General features: G+C 46.6%; 1 protein-coding gene across 1 annotated transcript in view; it reads left to right on the top strand.

The window, feature by feature from the left end:
• Positions 1-217: 217 nt before the first annotated feature.
• Positions 218-18,698, top strand: part of znf536 (zinc finger protein 536) — a 122,310-nt gene continuing 103,829 nt past the window's right edge. The window contains exon 1 of the mRNA XM_070906749.1: positions 218-326. The gene's annotated coding sequence lies outside the window, so the exon portion shown is untranslated. The remainder of the gene's footprint in view (positions 327-18,698) is intronic.

Genomic DNA, 18,698 nt, shown 5'->3' with positions numbered 1-18,698 from the left:
ACCTTCCCCTCCTCTTTCCAGGGGGGTGGGGTGGGGGGGAACCCCCTTCCCGAGGAGGGGATGCTCGAAGCAGAGAGAGAGAGAGAGAGAGAGAGAGAGGGAAGTGGAGGGAGGGAAGGGGAGCAGTGGTGGCAGTGAACTCAGCACTTTCCTTATCTTCTCTCTCTCTCTCTCTCTCTCTCTCTCTCACTGTCTCTGTCTGTCTCTCTCTCCCAGGGCTCCCTGATCAGTGCCGACCAGAAGCAGAGCTGAGGCTGAGGCTGGCTTAACGGGGCTAAGCACGCTGTCACGCTGTCTAAGAAACCACCCCCCACCCACTGTCTGAGGTGACTCAGGGCTTTCAGGGAAGAGGAAGTGAGGGAGGGGGGGGGGGGGGGGAGGTCGGGGTAATGACCGTGGACTCAATGTGGTTTTCAGGTATTTATTAATGCGGCCTTGCATGAATGGGTGGAACTCAAGTGGAGGAGGAAGGAAGGAAGGAAGGAAGGAAGGGAGGAAGGGATGAGGTGAGCCTGTGCAGCAGGTTGCAGTTACCCACACTATGATGCAATCTGTGTGGGGTGATGATGATCACTATGATGATGAGGATGATCATGATAATGACACATGCACATACGCACACACACGCAGCAGTTGGCTGGGACGTCCATCGTATGTGGATGCATGCATGGGCATACCAACAGATAATTCCTATTTAATCCGTTAATCAGTTATCCGTTGTCGTAGGGTTACTCTGTCTATCTTTAAGTCTCCTATCTCTTTTGTCTCCAGTGTCCAGACCAGAAGCTGTGGCCTAGGTTATGTAACATAGGTATGCGTGTGTGTGTGTGTGTCTGTGTGTGTGTGTGTGTGTGTGACTTGACCTATGTTTGAGGGCTTCAGATGCAGGGAGGGGGGAAAAGGAAGGCGTGAGGAGAAGTTAGGGTCTTCTCTATAGTGTTGTCTGTCCGACAGACCGAAGTGGAAACCCTGCAGGCCTGTGTGACCCGGGCCCGATTGCCCTGGCATGCTCCGAGGACGCGAGGTTAGTTCACCTAGCAGCTATTTCTTGTCCGGCTGTGGAAATGCCTTTGCCATCATATCAGGAATATCTAGCCGAGGTGCGGATGAACATGTTGCATTCATCTGTTAATAGCAGGGCCTAATGCACGGTAGCCGCGGCAGTGATTTATTTCTGTTGATATTAAAGTGGGGGTTGACTGCGATGCTGGTTTAGCACGGCAGAGTTGGTGAGCTCTTCCTCCTCTCGCACCACCTTCCCTCATCCTTTCCTTCGCCAAATTTGGACGCTGACACTAAATGGATCTGCCACAATTCAGACGAGTGGGAGGACATACTGCATATATGTGTCTGTGTTCGTGTGTGTGCAGCCATGTGTGGTTGTAAAGTGAAGCATTATGGCAAAAAGAAAAAAAAAAAAAAAAAGAAAGAAAGCCTGAATAATTTAGCACTCACATTATTTTCTAATGCCATTCTTTGGAATCTGACTGCGTCACTCTAACAAATGCGTATGTCGGAAAGTTCAGGGGATTTTGTAGGGCGCCTGTGAACACTGAGTGATGGCATCCAGCCGACTCTCAGCTCCCTCTTGTCTACCAACAGCCCCGTGCGAGCCCCGTGCACCATATTCCTTTCTCAAAACTAACGCAGTGGGGGAATCGAAACAAAAAGGCCACATATTTTATTTACGTGTCAAAAGTGCGGTGAAAGGAGGGTATGAAGGAGGGAGCGGGGCGTATCACTCTATCCGTCAGTTGATATCATTCCATCCGTGCGGATCAATTCTCCCAGACAAGGGGGATGAGAATGGGGCGAGCGCAAGGCGGAGGGAGGGAGGGACGGGAGGAAGGAGAGCTGAAATGGTGGTCGTATTGATTTGGCAAAGAAATACAGCGTTGCGGGTTTTGCTTAAACGTCCACATAAACCTGAGCTGTCAGAGGTGGGCGGGCGTATGCTCACAGCTGGCCACACAGACATGGATTGTGGATTTTCTGCTTGGTTTAGCTGTACACAGTCTTACCCATCAACTTCATGTGGAAGTGGCCCCTGCTCGCTCCGAACGGGCCTTTGTGGCATGCTCTGCCTCCAAAGCCCCCAATCTTTGACAAAAAACTCCCTTGAGTAGTCACCTTAAACTCAAAGTCCACTTACTAGCCTTTTCTCTGAAGCTTTCAACTGCATATCTCAATATTCTTCAGCCGGGTTTTGCTTAGAAATGGACTAACGGTAACGCGGCATACTTTTTTCATTAACATTATTTATCGATATGATATTTCAACAACTAGCTGTCTAGTATGTGCTACTATGACAAGTGGCTCATACCAGCCACCAAGCTAATGTGTATGGTAACATTATAACTCTACAACTGCAGCTAACTAAGGTGTGCGCATGGGTAGTCGACTCATCTGATGGGAAGCAAGATGTCGACTAACCATGCAGCTACTGTGGCTTCCGTTATGTGGCGAATTCAATTGTAGAGTAGCCCACTGCTGTCATCTGTGGTCAAAACCATCATACTGAAAATGTGATGAGCGTGTTGAACTCCACGTAACGTTAGCTACAGTAGCTTTATGGGTAGTCGACCCGTAGAATGAATAATAATAAACGTAAACATATAAATAAAATGTCCTCCTCCGTGAAACATGATTTCACGTCAGATGGTGGTTGTTTAACAATGAAGACAACCCCTTCCCATGATCCCACGCGACTTCACGATGTCATCGGCCTACGTCTTTTGTCATCGTTTTGACTGAGAGACCCTTCGCAGCAGAAATGTGCGCTTAAAGCATAAACTTTTCCATAATGACAACCTAGACACCAATCTAACCCCAGTATTCCTACAAGATCCAGGCCATAATAACCACGAACCTCCCTCAACGTCTGTTTTCTAAACATGGCCATGCATCTGCAGCTGCTTAGGCCCATCACATTCCTAAATTGTGAATAACTACAGCAATCTTGGTAAGAGTGGAAAGAAAAACACACTGAGGTTATATCTTAACACGTTTTGTGACGTTATAATCTCAATTAGGACCACCCTTGCAAATTTAGCTGACCACAGTGAAACTCTCACACCCAGGAAAGACTTTGTGCTTAATTGGTTCGCGGAATCTGCCTGTGTTGCTGTATCATGTTTATCCGCTCTCAGAAAATGTAATCGGCCCCATATTTGACCATGGGGGAACAGAGAAAAGCCCTCTTCCACTCTGACTACATACCTTGCACAAGGACAAGAGCGGAGGGGTGGGGGGTTGGGGGGGTGAAATTAAAGAGCAGTTAAAGAAAACTTGAGAAAAGAGCAGAGAGTGTGCACAGGGCCATAAAAGGGATAGTTTAACCATTGATCGAGAGCAGTGGTGGAAATGGCATCTGTAAATCAATTTTATCTTGGAGCAGCTAAAGAGTGTTTTCTAATGAGGTTAATGCCACATAATGGCTAAATTCCTTTGCTTAAAAGATGCCCTCAAGGTGGTGGCAAGAGATAGATGTCGCCAAGGAAAGCTTAACACCCCACCGTTCAACACCAAGCAGAGGGATGCCTTCTCCTTTCAGGGAGATTGTATCTTAAATGATGTTTAAACCTTAATTCGTTATAAGGTTTCAGGGGGTCATTATATCACCCAGTACACCTTTGTCTAGACAGCTTTTACTGATAGACAGATACATCTGTGGGTGAGATTGGGCATTTAGCAAATCATTCAGTCTGTGTCGTCCACTTCCAATATGATGAGTTCCTCAGCGGCCGCAACTACGGAACCACTCACGTTTTCAAAAGAGCGGTATCAATCAAAGTCAAACACTCGTCATGGCGACAGGCCACTGAAAAGACAAGCTGACCCACTGACCAGCAGGTTGTGAATCAAGCTGACCTCTGGCAAAGAGTAGTGTTTACGTAATCCTTTATGTTGCGCGAGATGGGGACCGAGTGGTGGCGAGCAAAGGGCTTAGCTACGAAGCAACTACTGCATCTACAGGATCACGGCACACATTGTGCACTGGGGTTAAACTAAAGTGTGTTTGTAAAGGCCAACATAGATTATCATTTTAGAGGCGCTGGTAGCCAGTTTCTCGCCAATACTTTCATCCATCCATCCGTTCTCCAAAGGTTTTTCTAGTCTGATGGCAACAGGCCTTGTTGTCGTAATCCCTGGACACATCATTCAGATCTCCTTGAGGGGACCTGTAGTGTTTCCCAGGCCAGATAGGAATATGCAATTCTTGGGGTCTCTTCCAATATGGATGTACCTGGAATACCTCCACAAGGAAGTGTCCAGAGGCAACCTGACCCGACACCCAAAGCAACCCGACTGGCTCTTTGTGAAGCGCCTTCTGGATATCTGGCCTTCCCAGCCCAATGAGACCAACAGACCTACATTGTTGGCAAAAAACAGAGACATAACCCTGAGGTTAGCAGCCCTTGTTTCTGTCAATACTGGACTTAAAACTGACTGTTTTCGTAGTGAACATTTCCTAGTATTAGTTTATTAAGTTCCCCTGCAGGTGTAATCTCATCAAAAATAAAAAAGAGCCTCTGAAACTGCCTTCAGACCATGGGACATTTGATCAAAATGTCACATTAGAATCAATTTAGTTTAAAGGGTTTAAATTCTGGTATATCAATCCTACAAAATTGCATAATGGCAGAGGATCAAAAAGACCATTTGGCATCATCTGATTTTCTCAGAAAAAAAAACAAAAAAACAAAAACCCAGACCCTGACCCAAGGGTGTAGCAGCTTTGTGCATTCAAACACAATGTTTCTTGTGTGTCTTGACACAACTATACAGGGCTCCAGTGACTGCATACAAGCCTGAACAGTTGACAGTTATGGAATTAAATGGGTGGGGGAGTTTCAAAAGGCCAAGAATGTTGGTTCTAAACCGGAGCTTGTCCGAGGGTAATTACAGTGCGCAAAACACAAACACAATACACGCAAACGTCAGCTACCGTTGGTTGGTCGGCCAGCATCTTTATTTTTACAGCTTCGTCTCTCGAATGGCCTCCTCTGCACCTCTTGCTGAGTTGGGGTATTGGAGGAAGTAGGCAGGCGGAGGAAGCTTTGAGAGTTAATAACCGGTACACGACCACAACCAGTACATGCAGGGATTCCCAAAGCATCCGATATCAAGACTAATCACGAGCTAGCTAGCTGGCGTGTCGGCAGACAGAGATGTGTTGAAATATTACATTACACAAATTACATTAGATAGTAATGGAAGCAAAAGGAATCCTCTTTGTCTTCAGCGAGAGTGATCTGAGGAGTCTGTAAGCTGCAGACTAGACTCCACCATAAGGTTGCCGACGGAAAGCAGCTCAAAATCGGCAAGTGTCTATTTGCGGGTGCACTGCATTATGGGAGAGGCTTGGAGGACTCACCTTAATTTCCAATATTAAGGAATGGAATTTTTGGCTGAAGTATGCCGACACTGACCATATATATACCAATCTAAGCTCATTCACTGCCAACACTGGAATGGCAAACCAGTGAAACAGACGCATACTCTTAAGATAATGCCGTCATATAACACAATGCTGTGAAACCCCTCTTATGTGTGTGCGGGTGGGTCTGAAAAAAAAGAATTGAGTACAACCAGCGTGCAGCATGAAACTTAAGGAAAGTTCATCTCCACAGACCTCTAGCATTGATCACTGGGGCCCTAAAGCTATTATCTTGATCTAATTAGGTTTAACATAAGTCTGTGTCACGGCCCGGTGCAAGGCTGCCTTGTCCCCAATTCCACACTTTCACAGCATCCCTATTTAAAAATAGCACACATGTGCCACACATACATGCATTGAATACTAATATATATTTATATATATTTTTTTTTCCCAATTACACTGAGATCCACTTTAATGTCAGACCGAGGTCTAAGTTGAATAAGAAGTGATGTAATTCACGAGGCAATGAACAAGTGTGGGGTAATCTCCCATGTGTTAGACAATCCATCATGGAGAAATTGGCACAATTTGTGGAAAAATAAACCACAGCTCCTAGTATTAAAATGTTCATCTGGAGGAATATATATATAAAATAAAATATATATCATATATATATATATATATATATATATACATATTTTTTTTTAAACATACAACTTCATAATTGTTTGGAGGAGTTGAATAGCCTACAGATGGTTGTCCTTTGTGTAGTATATATAACATCTGTAATATGTGAGGGTAGCCATAGAAATATTTATTTGAACAAGGTATAGCTTTCTTATTGTTGCAGGTGTGGAATAGCCTCCCGATTATGATTTGGATCGTCATGGTTTGAGGTCTGATCTGTCTTCTGATGCAACTCACGTCCCACCATCCTCATGCAAACTGGACCCTAAACGGCCTCCGTAGGTTTTAGCCAGTCCTCTTTCTCTCTCTCTCTCTCTCTCTCTCACTCTCTCTCTCTCTCTCTCTCTGTGTTCCGATGAGCCGGGAGCTGGAGATGATCTGAATACCCCGGGCTCAAAAAGCAAAGCGTAGAAGGGGGAAACATGCAGCCGGTGACCTAATAAGAAGACCTTTAAGGCCCGCCCATTAATACAGCTGTCAAAAATGTTCCATGATGGAATATTATATGTAATTTAATTTGTTTTATGTACCTTATATCTGGGCTGAGCTGCTTTAATACAGCTGTGAATTACCTACTCTGACACCTTATTCATTTTCAACATGATTAGCGGCAGTGGTGTGCATGACTGGCGCAGTGGGTGGCTGTGGCCCAGTGCACACACTCATGGGCTCATTATGCCATCGCGCAGGTGTAATGGAATGAACACCCCCCCCACACACACACACACACACACACACACAGACAGGCACACATACAAGCATGTACAAACTCAAGAACATGAAAGCTTGCACACAGACTGAATACCGTGGGCCCTCTTGGCCTCTTCACAAAGCAACTTTTTTTTCAATGTTGTACAATCTGGCCATCCACTACAGTCTTATTATTTCAGGGCCAGGCTGAGGAACCATGCTTCAGTGCCCATATAAGGGAAGACAAGTCTAAAAAAAAAAAAAAAAAAAGGTGTTAAGAGGACTCCCCTCCCTCTCCACTACTCCTGTGTCCTCTGTTATTATGAATAGTGGCGGTAAGAGAGAAAAGCATATACTTCATTCGAATCTGTTCATGGTTCCTGAAGGACCACTCTCGCCAGACGAGGGCCCTTTTTCCTCCCCCTCCCTCTTTTGATTGATATGTGAAATCCGTCTCTCTCCACAGCTCTAAAGGCAGTCCCTGTGTGTGTCTGAAAGGTGCTCATTGTTGAGTAGAGACCACTTTGTCAGGAAACAATCCTGTTCCCAAGGAAGCCGAGAATGTCTTAAAAAAGATACAGGCCCTTATTGTGTACATTGGGGAACTTTAATTTTGTGTGTGAGGTCATTTTAATCCTGATGAATTTTTATAGTAGCGGTTGTAGTTCAATGGCTGGTCGCCCTAATGCTCTAAAGAAGGAGCAAAATAAAGGGGGACGGGGGAAGAATGAAAAAACCCACCCACAGGCCTGTCGAACAATCCTAAACTTAAAGTGTCACAGAGAGCGAGGAGGAAGGGTGGAGGCCTTTGTTGATGGACACATTGGGATGTATTTAAAGTTCTACAAAGGAGATTCCCTGAATGGAGGCTTGATTTCTGCTACACGGTTTTAAAAATGCGCGGTCTAAGGATAGATTTGCCACGGGATAAAGTTTGTGTAGGGCAATCTCTTAGGCCGCAGAAGCTGATGTGAGTGAACCGCCCAAGACATTGCCGCCGAGCTGATGCTAAAGGGGAAAGACGGCGAGCCTCTACGGGCATGCATCTGTGGTATGATTGAGCGCTCTTAATTGGCATATTGGATTTCCCCCCCAGCCTCATTTCATCGCATTTGACCTAGGCAAACTTTTACACTGAAAGAATTGTCATGTCAGAGTCTTTCTTCGTTATGATAATAGATGGCTAACCCCTCCGACTGCCGCTTTTGTGCAAACTAATGGTCTGATTTGGGCAGCAGTTTGTCTTTTCATCCGAGCTGTTTTGTCGTCGGCTGGCTCTCTGGCCTCGTGTAGGTTCAGACTGGATGCGAGCCTATTAGGCAGGGCGAGTCGGAATATATAAACACCAAGCGCCTGGAAAACGTGTTCGCCCCAAACTGGATGAAGCACGTTTTAGCAAATGAAAGCACGGGATGAACGCGTAACTTGTTTTGTTATGGGTTTTTTTTTTTTTTCAAAATGGTGCAGTTGCAAGAGGCTCGCTCGCCACCGTTGTGGCTAAATGGAAACTGGACCTTGTTTGAGAAACGGCAGGGTGAGACCAAACAGCATGATTCATAATGGTTATTTATGCACCATATAGCTGCGACTCAGCGGGGGGGGGGGGGGGGGGTGGGAAAGGCATGGTGTTTCTACTAAGTACATGTCTTTCTGCTCAGTTTCTCCTCCGGCGGGCTTGCGGCCTGGTAAATATTTCTTATATGGACACCAAAAATACATCGCCTCGATGTTTTTGATCATCCCCGAAATAACGAGCGTAGGAGTCCGCGCTTCATCGAGCGAAGACACGAGGTGCATTCAAACAAGTTCCACATGCTTTGGGTTACCTCCAGTTTGGTGACGGATCCTCATAATCCCTCCACATTTCTTTGCAGCTAGCAAACATGCACATAAACATACCACCACTGACACTTGTTCCCTCTCTTTCCTCTAACTGTCCTTTATTTCTTCCTTTGCCTCCCCCCCTCCTCCCCTCTTTTCCCCCCTCTGTTCCGAGATGCAGAGATCCAAGTGCGCGCTGGTGCATTACTAAGGACACCTGCTCTGTCGATGTGGCCAGGCAGATTGACTGTGTACTTGTGAGTGTGTGTGTGTGTGTGAGAGTGCGTGCATGCATGCATTTATTCATTCATCAGTTTTTAGGCCGAGACTGGGACCAAACCCATCAAAAATTGTTACGACGCGAGTCCGTCCATTCCTGCCGAAAATGATGCGTAATGGGCTTTTAATTCTGTGCTCCGCAGCTATCCGAAACAGTGCCCTTCTCAAGGTGCGGCATCACAAACAGGACGGAACTCAAAACCATGCAGCCATTAAGTGCTACATGATCAAAACACAAATGAGAGCGTTTAAAAAGAGGGGGCATTTATTTATTCATGTCGCCATATACCATTAACTGAGACCACCTCAAAACTATTTGGAATGAAAAGAAGTGAGAAGAGGTTCATGTGGAACGGGAGGAAGACACCATTCCGTCCCGAGTTTTGGTGGCTTTATCATCTGCCACGTCCCCGAGACAGATGCTTTAACTTCTTGTATATTCATGAAAAAAAAAAAAAGAAAAATGGCGCATGGCGCCTCCCTCCACTTGTCATTTCATTAATTCCTCTGGAAAAAAAAGAAAAAAGAAAAAGAGGGAGAAAGTCCTCTTTCTCTCTCTGAGGGTAAAAAACGAACAAAGGAGAGCGAGAGTTCAATGCCTCGCAGGGCACAATATGTTCTGTTACTTTAGTACTTTATTGTACTTTCTCTTTTTTTTTTTTGCTGTAGAGGAAGAAAAAGAGTGGAAGCGAAGTGGGGGGGGGGGCGCGAAAAGGAATACTTTGCCATTTTATCACAGACATTTGAATGAGTTCCCCTCCTAAACCCCCGCCCTGTGCCCTGTACCCCCCACCGCACCCCGACTGACATACAAAAAAAACCTCTTATTCACTTAGTATGTAGGTCACATTACAGTGGTGTCTAGCTATTGGACATGGGTTTAGATAACTGTTTGTCGAGTATTAAATGCTTTTGCTGCCTCAGCAGCCTCTGCCACTGGTATTTCTCACACAGCTGTGCAACTGAAAGGAGGCAGCACCGCAGCAAAAATCATGTCACACACACACACACACACACACACACACACACACACACACACACACACAGACACTTTCAACGCTTTTTGTGTGTGCTTAAAAAAAAAAAAAATAAAATGTGTGTGTTTGCATAAAACATTCACTTTTCCCGTATAAAAGTGCCTTATGTGAAGTAGAAAACAGGGTTTGAAAGGATGTTAAAGCAGCATCTGTGAATGAGGACTGTGCCGCGGTGAATGGGAGGTAAACCCATTGACCTGCGGGCGCCAACTCGAGCAGATGAATCTTTGCTTTTCTTTCCTCTTATCCCTGTTTGCTTTGGGTGACCTTGCACACCAGCCCCGATGCAGCGTGTTCACATAGCACAGGCCTAACGGCTTAGATAGGCCCCGGTGTGGCCGGCGAGCGCTCTCTCCCTCCCCCTCCCCCCCTTTGACAAAACACCACGACCTCTGATTTTGGAAATGGCCAGGTGGAGGTGCGGGGCAGAGGAGGCGAATTGCACCGTGCGCTTTTCTACCAGCAGGATCCAGGCGAGGAGTGAAGTGTTCACTTAAAACAGAAAGGCAGGAGACAAGAGGGGCACCTCGCTGCTGTACAGCATGAAATGAAAGATGCAAAAGTGTGTGTGTGTGTGTGTGTGTGTGTGTTTGTGAGTTATCCTCCTCTCCCTCTGTCCTTTGTATGAAATGAGCCCAGATGGTGATTGATTTTTCAAGTGCTGACATCCCTGCTTGAGAAGCACCCCTCCTTTCTGCACACACACACACACACAAACACACACACGCACACACACACACACACACACACATACCCTTCTTTGTGCCGAGCAAGTGAGGCACACTAACATCTCGGTGCCATCATCATCTTTGTGGCTGCCAGCAACCACCATTGATCGACAAAAGTATGCATGCAAACAAACAGACACACACGAACACACACACACACACACACACACGCACACGCACACACACACACACACACACAAACACACACTCTGTCATCCTAACACACAAGCACAGATAAAATAAAACTAAATTAATTATTAAAAGTCTGAAGAAAATCTACTTTGACTCAAAACTGCTGAAAGTATTTGTTGATAAATTGATGAGTTGATAAAGTTCGTGTTGATGATCGCAAAAAATGACGATTTATCAACATTTGCTCGCTCGTGGAGACTTTGCAGATTTTCCCTGTTTCATGCTATTATACATTTAATATTGCCGGCGGGACGAAACAGGCAACTTGAATGTGGGCCCTTTTTCACAGCATTCTGACATGTTTCAAAGCAGTTTGACTGAGCAGTGCAATCGATGAATCAAAGAGATAACGGCCAGATTCATCCATAGTGGAAACGGCTGAAGCCCAACGAAGAGCGTTAGAACATTACCTTTTCTGCGTTTGAGCAAAACAAACGGAGAGGTTACCTTTTGCTATAGATTCAATGTGCAAAAACCGCGTAAAGCCTGGTTTCTAGAAGACCAGACTTAAGTCCAAACAAAAAACACTAAGGCCACAGATGAAATGACCTTGAAGAGAGTCATTTTTCATCATTTTTAGGGAATCTTTCCCCGGTGGAAAGGCTGGTCGGCAGACATAGAGCGATGCTAGGCAGGCGCAGGGTAGAGTGGCTGTACGCCACAGCAGCCCCATTGAGTTAAAGTGGCTGTGTGGCTAAATGATGTCATTGGCTAACTAGGCGTTCTCAGGCCATTGCCTCTGTTTGCGTGACTAAATACATACAATTAAGGCCTAGGCACTTCTCAATCTCTGTGAACTCATTGTTATCCCCGGGTTCAAGTGCACTGATAATGGGGGCCAGAGGAAAACAGGCGTAGCAGCGAGCGAGACAGAGAGCTGGTGGGTAAAATAGACATCTCATTATTAGTGGCATTCTCTTTCACCCCAACAGCGCTACTGAAGCTCACTCTCTTTTTCTGCCTGTTTTCGTCTTTTTCCCGTGGCTCTTCTCGTTTGTCTCACTTTTCTTTTCTTTTCTTTTTCTTTTTTCTTTTTTTTTCTGCACCTATTTTTATGACTTGCAAACGCCCCCCCCCCATCCCTCACCATCCCTCACCGCTCTCCTCATGTGTTACGTGACGATGCTCTGTACAAGCAGTGTTTGCTCCCAGTTTTCACAGAGGGGCTGAGTAGGACCCTCCACCCCCCCAACCCCCCCTCCCTGGGGCCTTAATGCCACCTCTAAATGCATCATTAGTCAGTTAGGCTTCTGTGAAAGTGGTAAGACAGTGGACGGGCAGACAAACCAGGAGGAAATAGCCTCTTTGAAAGAAAGTGACATTTTTCTGCCGACAACCCCCACCACCACCCCCACCCCCCAGCCTCTCTCGACACACACGTACATACATTTCTACATACACTGTACCTTAAAACTCTTGGAGTGTGGAGAGTTCCTGCCTTGTTGTTTTTTTGTTGCCGTTGTCTTGTTGCACTTCTATTTCTGGTTGAAGGTTTTAAGGGGATAGATACTTTGACGTGTTAGATTTCACATAATGACTTCACTTCACCAGGCCCTTATTATTTTGGACTTCAGTTTCTGTTCCTATTGGCTGTAATCCGAGTTGGAACTGAAGGGCAGCTGCAGCATCTTTTTTTTTTGTTTGTTTTGTTTTTTCTTTGTAGACAATTTCTCGAAAACTAAAATCCACAAAACCATTCATAAAGGACATAACTAACCCTCAGCGTGAGCCCATCTAGAGCAGTGGAGGTCACATTACGGAACACCCCCCCCATTACACACACACACACACACACACACACACACACACACAAATCGGATTGAGTGTAATCGTCTAAAGCGAGACTTCCCTGATGGCCTCGACACTTGACAGTGATGCCCTCAAGTCTCGGAGAAAACTCTGTAACTGGAGAACGATTGCCTCTGTCTGTCTTGAGTAACTGGATCGCCACGCCATCCTCCCTGCCCACAGGCGCACGCACACACACACACACACACACACACACACACACACACACTCACACACACTCACACACGATGATCACTGTTACACACTGATGCGCGCAAACACGTAGATATTCTTTCACCGAGACGCGCACACACACACGGGCAGATTTACAGATAGATACTTCTAACCAGAGAGGAACGGAAGTACGCTCACGCAAAGAAACAGCCAGCGTGCACGACTGGTGTGGTTTGAGGCGTGTCTGGGGGTGGGGGGGTGGGGGGGCACGTTCTCCTCCAGTCGGCGGCGGGCCGCGGTGGCGGTAGCCTAGGTAAATGGATCTTATTTAGCGGCGCGTCAACACGTGTAAGGGGGCTCACGGCTCATTACTCTGGGCCTCGATCCTCTCTGCTCACCCACTGATGGATGGCAGGGGCTGCTGGGAGGAGGTGCAGGGGGGGGGGGGTGCAAAGGAGATGGGAGAAGGAGAGCAGGATGGACATCACCTCCTTGCCCTCTTGCTTTTACCATTCCTCCATCTACTTTTTTTTCTTTCTTTTCATTTTCATGTAATAAAAGACGGAAAAGACCGTATCTGTGCTGCTGGTGAGACACAAACAGCTCAGCTTGAGTTCAAGTGAACATACGTCTAAACTGTCACAGTTATGCTGTTTGTAGAGTTTCTCATTGTTACAATCGTGATTGCTCCACTTCTGACTTGTGCGATTTTTTGGGGGGGGGGGTTTGCGCGAAAGAGCTGGCTTCCCCCTCCCCCTTCGTCAGTTTTGTCGGTCGCGTACTGGGATGCGATTCCATTTAAGCTGCTTCAGTTTCAGCTGAATAGCACGGAGCCATCCTGAATGGTATTGTTAAGACCACCAAGTTTGCAGTTGTGCATACTGTTTAAAAGCTGCATGTCAACTACATTTTTTAATTTTCTTTTTTTTTTACTTTATGTCACCTATGTTTTCTTATCACTGACTTTATAGTTTTTTCTTTTGATTTTTTTGGGCCAACACCTAAATATCAGGGGGGAAACAAACGCTGCGATGCACGCCAGTGTTATAGTAAACTTTTACCCTCCACACCTGTTCTTTAGAGGTTTGGGAGTCTGTGATTGGCTCAGTAGGTGGCACATTTTAGGTCAGGCCTTTCAAGCTCTCTGCCTGGTTCAATACCAGTCTGCTGTATGTGGTGAACTTTTAAATGCTTACATTAGCTCCCTGACACCTAATTGTTGCCAGCTCGCAAACCGGCCCTGTAAACGTCGCAACCGTGACACACAGCTACCACACACACACACACACACACACACACACACACACCCACACACATGCACATATACGGCTTCCAAAGCACTGAGTCAAGTCCCTCCCTCTTAAGCTCGTAGAGCATTCCTCTCATTCATGGAAGCAGGGCCCTCCTAGTGAAGCGCTTAATTGGCTGCAGATTACTCTTTAACCTCAGGGTTACACCGCACACACACACACACACACACACAAACACACGTAGGCAGAGGCAAACACACACGCACACACGCACACACGCACACCACTTGTGCAGGCTGTTAAAGTCTTAAGGGAAATGGAGTGTGGTTTTTACAACTCAGTGGGGAGGTCAAAGGTCAACAGATTTGTAACAGTCTCTAAAGATCTGTCAGTCAAGGCGACTACTGCACACACACACACACACACACACACATTTGGATGCCAACTCTGTCGCCTCAAAGTGTGTCTCCTTCGCCGCTTCTCTTCTTTCTAGTTTCAACCGCTTCTGCATCGATGGGGGACTTTTTTTATTCAAGTCTGGTCAAACACGCCGGACTGGATCAGATGCAAACCCTTGTCGCTTGTCTTTGGCGTCGGCTCAGCCGGTTTTGGTCTTGCCAATCACCTCTGTGAACTCCTCCTCAAGACAGAGGCTCTCGCCGTCCCTGAGATTAAACTCTGGCTGGAGAGAAAAAGGAATTTGTGGCTTCGCAGGGCCTCTTGAAATCGGTCTTATCAGAGTTAAGAGAGGTTCTAATCAACGTGTGCAGATTCGAGGCTTTGTTGGGACACATAATTACATTAAACATTTCTGATATATGTCCTTTACATTCCCATAATTGTAATTTATACTTTATTTTCGTTTCTGTATGCGTGCATATGTGTGTGTGTTAGCCTTCCTCTCCCTGCTACTACTCCCTCTTGTTGATGACACATGCCGAATATGCTCTTCTGCGTGACTCACTCCCCTCTCCCAAAAGAACAGCGATGTGCGCGTTTCGTCTCCTCCCGAATTGGCTTTTACACTTTTACCCGAAGCGCACGCGGGCACCCGCCGCTGATAACGCTGCGTTCGAGGTTGGAAGAGAGACAGAGGGGAAGCTGGAGGGAGAGGAAAGAGAAGGAACATTAGTTATTTGAAGCAATGAGTCAGTTAACATTTAAGTGTTGTTGTTTTTTTGGTTTTTATTGATGAGCTTATACGGCTGCAGAGGGGGGAAAAAAAAAACCCAAAAAAACAGCAACACGCAATTTGCGACAATCACACGTCTAATTTAATGAATGATGCGTTGCAAAGAAAAACAGTTAGGAATCATTTTTGAAGACGAACAAAGGACCCTGGTAGAGACTCAGTAATGCCTGCCAGTCCTTTCATTGTACAGGCTTATGAATGATTAAGCTACTGTAGCAACAAGGGCAGATCATATTACAGACGCCATTTTGTTAGTTCCCCCTGCAGTCTTTCATATCTCCACCAGTCGTTTACCGGGTTTATTCCAAACAGGATGACGGTGGTGGTGTGTGCGTGTGCGTGTGTGTGTGTGTGTGAGGTGGGAGGTGGCGTGCTCAGAGTTAATGCCACAAATTGTTGTTAGATGCAGGTCTCCCTCTGCCATGCGTTTTGGACAGGAAGGTACCGTGATTGGCTTTGTTCAGTCTTCCTGGCAGCCGACACCAGCTGACATCTGTTCCCTCCTAACCACTCAGACTTATCTCCATCAGGGAACACACACACACACACACACACACACACAGACAGGCACACACTATCACACAGAACACACAGACACGTGCGCACACCGATTCACACGGTCATGCACACAACCATACTAGTGCGCTTGAGAGAGGGGGAAAAAAACAAAACAAAAACAACACATACACACTCCCGCTTTTATGCACTTGGGCTAATTGTGTGGTAATGGAGGGGTCAGCGTGCCAGGTGTATGGGGGTGCAGAATTAATGCATTCACATACGTATAAAACCCCCCCAAAAAACAACTATGAGCAGATCATAAAGTAAGACAAAAACGGCTCATGCTGTATATACAAAAGCGGATTATATGTACATTATATATAAAGCATGCCTCCGTTATCAGACACTGCTAAATCTACATTGTACTGAAATGATTGTGGTTGGCATTAGTTGGAAAAGAGGGGAGAAAGTGGCTGATTTGCTTACGCATTCAAGGCTGATTGTGGCAGCGTTGCAAATCTTATTGCATTGCTAATTTATAATATTGGCGGCAGAGTCCCTGGCACGGAGGCCTGGGCGTATATCTTAGACATGTGGAATCTGAAGGCAGAGTGACATGAGCACTTTTCCGGGTAGACGAATAAAGAATTTCAGTCAGTTTTTTTTTTTGCCTCTCTTAAGCAAACATAGCCGTCGCAAAAAACTTTGCCGGTGTATAAAAGACTGCCTTTTCTTTTTCTTTTTTCCTCTAGATGAGAGGATGAAAAAAAAGAAGAAGGGCGGGTGGGATGGGGGGGGGGGGGGGGGGGGGGGGGGGACAGAGGTCTGCGTGTGTGAGAGGGGGAGGCTGTTTGAAATTAGCCCTCCACTCTGGGGTCCTGGGAAATGAACGTGACACGTCCAGATTTGGTGTTTTTGTTGCAATTACCAGAAAACACCAGATGAATTCTTTTGCAAGCCATGTGTGCTGGTTTGTGTATGCATGAGCATGTGTGTGTGTGTGTGTGTGTTTGTGTGTATATGGTGAGCGCGCACACATGAGGGTGTGTGTGTGTGTGTGAGCGCGTATGTGCGCGCATGTTCATGTGTGTAGCTGCGTGTGTGAGCAGGTGGCGGGCATATTTGAAGATGACAGTAGGGGTCTGACCCATGCCAGGCCCAATAAAGCGGCCTTGTGATGGAGCTTATGTGACACACTATCCCTAGGGCTCTGAGGTCTTTCTCTCCCTCACACACACACACACACACAGACGCACACACACGTGCACAACACACTCATGCACATGGTGCCTCATTTCCCTGGTGGGTGCTCCCCGTCAGATAGCGAAGGCAGCACTCTGATTGCTGCGGGTGTGCGCGAGGTCTGCGTGTGGTCTGATGAAGACACACTGTGCGCTCAGTGCTCGTGCTATTGATCCAAGTCGTCACCCCTGCACTTTGTACACCCAAGTCACATCTCCAGTTGTAACAACCACCTACGGATGTTTTGAGCGCTCATACGCTCCGGCTCAGTTCAGAGTTCAGATATCAGCCGCTGTTGGTCATTTCCACGGATTCTTCATTCGATTACTTACTAAATATGCAATATTTCAATATTTACGTCAGTTTTCATCCATCTGCACACGCAAACCTCATGCTAACCTTTTCTACCCCCCCCCCCCCCCCCCACAATCTGTGAAAAATATCCTTGATTTGTAGCCTAAACTGTTTTGCAACCCTGGAATTCGAGCAGGTTTACAAATGGGCCTGTTGAACACGCTGTCTGTGAACACAGCCATCAGGCTAACACTGGGAAGGGAAGTTAGAGTGGTTCCATCATAGATTAACTTGACAGTAATGCCGTGAGGCAGACACAAATGTCTCCGAGACAGAGGAGAAAACAGGTTGGATGTTACCTGTCAGGCAGACAGAGATCCACCTCATCTCGCAGCTCATGCGTTCCATCTGATGCTCTGTCGTGCCGTCGGGAGATCGGAGCACCTCGCATGCATTTCACCGGGCAAGGACGGGGGGGGGGGGGGGCTTTTCCCGTGCGCGCGTGGTTACAATAAACAAGAGAGACCTTGACACCTTACAGGTGCATATGGCGACTTCACACCTTGGCGGCTAAAATGGCAGCTGCCGAGAGAGGGGCAATTCTCTGAGAGCCGCTTTAGTACCCAGAATCCCTGTAATCTGAGGCAGGAATACCAAAGGATTCGAATGTCACATGGCAGTGACACAGACGGAGTGCTCGCTAAGCTAAAAAGTTCATTTTGATGAGAACTCCCATGCAATCGATCTTGATGGAAACTTCTTTACATTGACTTCTTTGTTACACACGCCGTGGTCTAGAGATTTGGCATTTTCCAATATCATTTGGCTATCGTGCGTGAGTTTGATTTCTGTGGCTGATCTCAAAGCTGCCGCCGGACCTGGTGGTGATCACTCAAACTCTTGCTGCAAGTAAGCGATGTCTTGTATGCACTCTTCGATGCACAAGTGGAGCGGAGGGAGAAGTAGGAAAGAAGGAAAGAATGGATCTGGCCTTTCGGCTTGCAGCCGCCAATTATTCCACGACTCGTCTGCAGCAACAATAAAGCAGACTGAGGACAAGTGATCTGGTGTGCTTGCACACACTGTTTCAGCGGTGCAACTTCCTAAAACAAACCTGCAAGATAACATCAACCGACTGACTGCGTGCATGCCGTTGCAGTCCTCCACTTTCTCATTTCGGCGTTCTCGATGGCTTATGCCATGTCATACCTGAAACTCGTGGTCTGATTTCCGCCTTGCTCCTTCCCTCACTGTCTCCTGCCCTTTGCTGCTGCGGATTTTGGAGACCAGTTGTCCTGGCTTTAAGGGTTTGGGTGTAAAGGATCCAATGCAGCTGACTGAAGAGCTTGCCTGATATTGTCATTTACGGCTCAATACGCACTGTGCAGAGAAGGCTACAGCCGAGCTAAAAGCGTCAACTAACGAAGACGAGACATCAGA

Source organism: Enoplosus armatus, chromosome 1, assembly GCF_043641665.1.
Source record: "Enoplosus armatus isolate fEnoArm2 chromosome 1, fEnoArm2.hap1, whole genome shotgun sequence".
Lineage (NCBI taxonomy): Eukaryota > Metazoa > Chordata > Actinopteri > Centrarchiformes > Enoplosidae > Enoplosus > Enoplosus armatus.
Note: the sequence above shows the minus strand (reverse complement) of the source record. Positions and strands in the feature narration are given on the sequence as shown.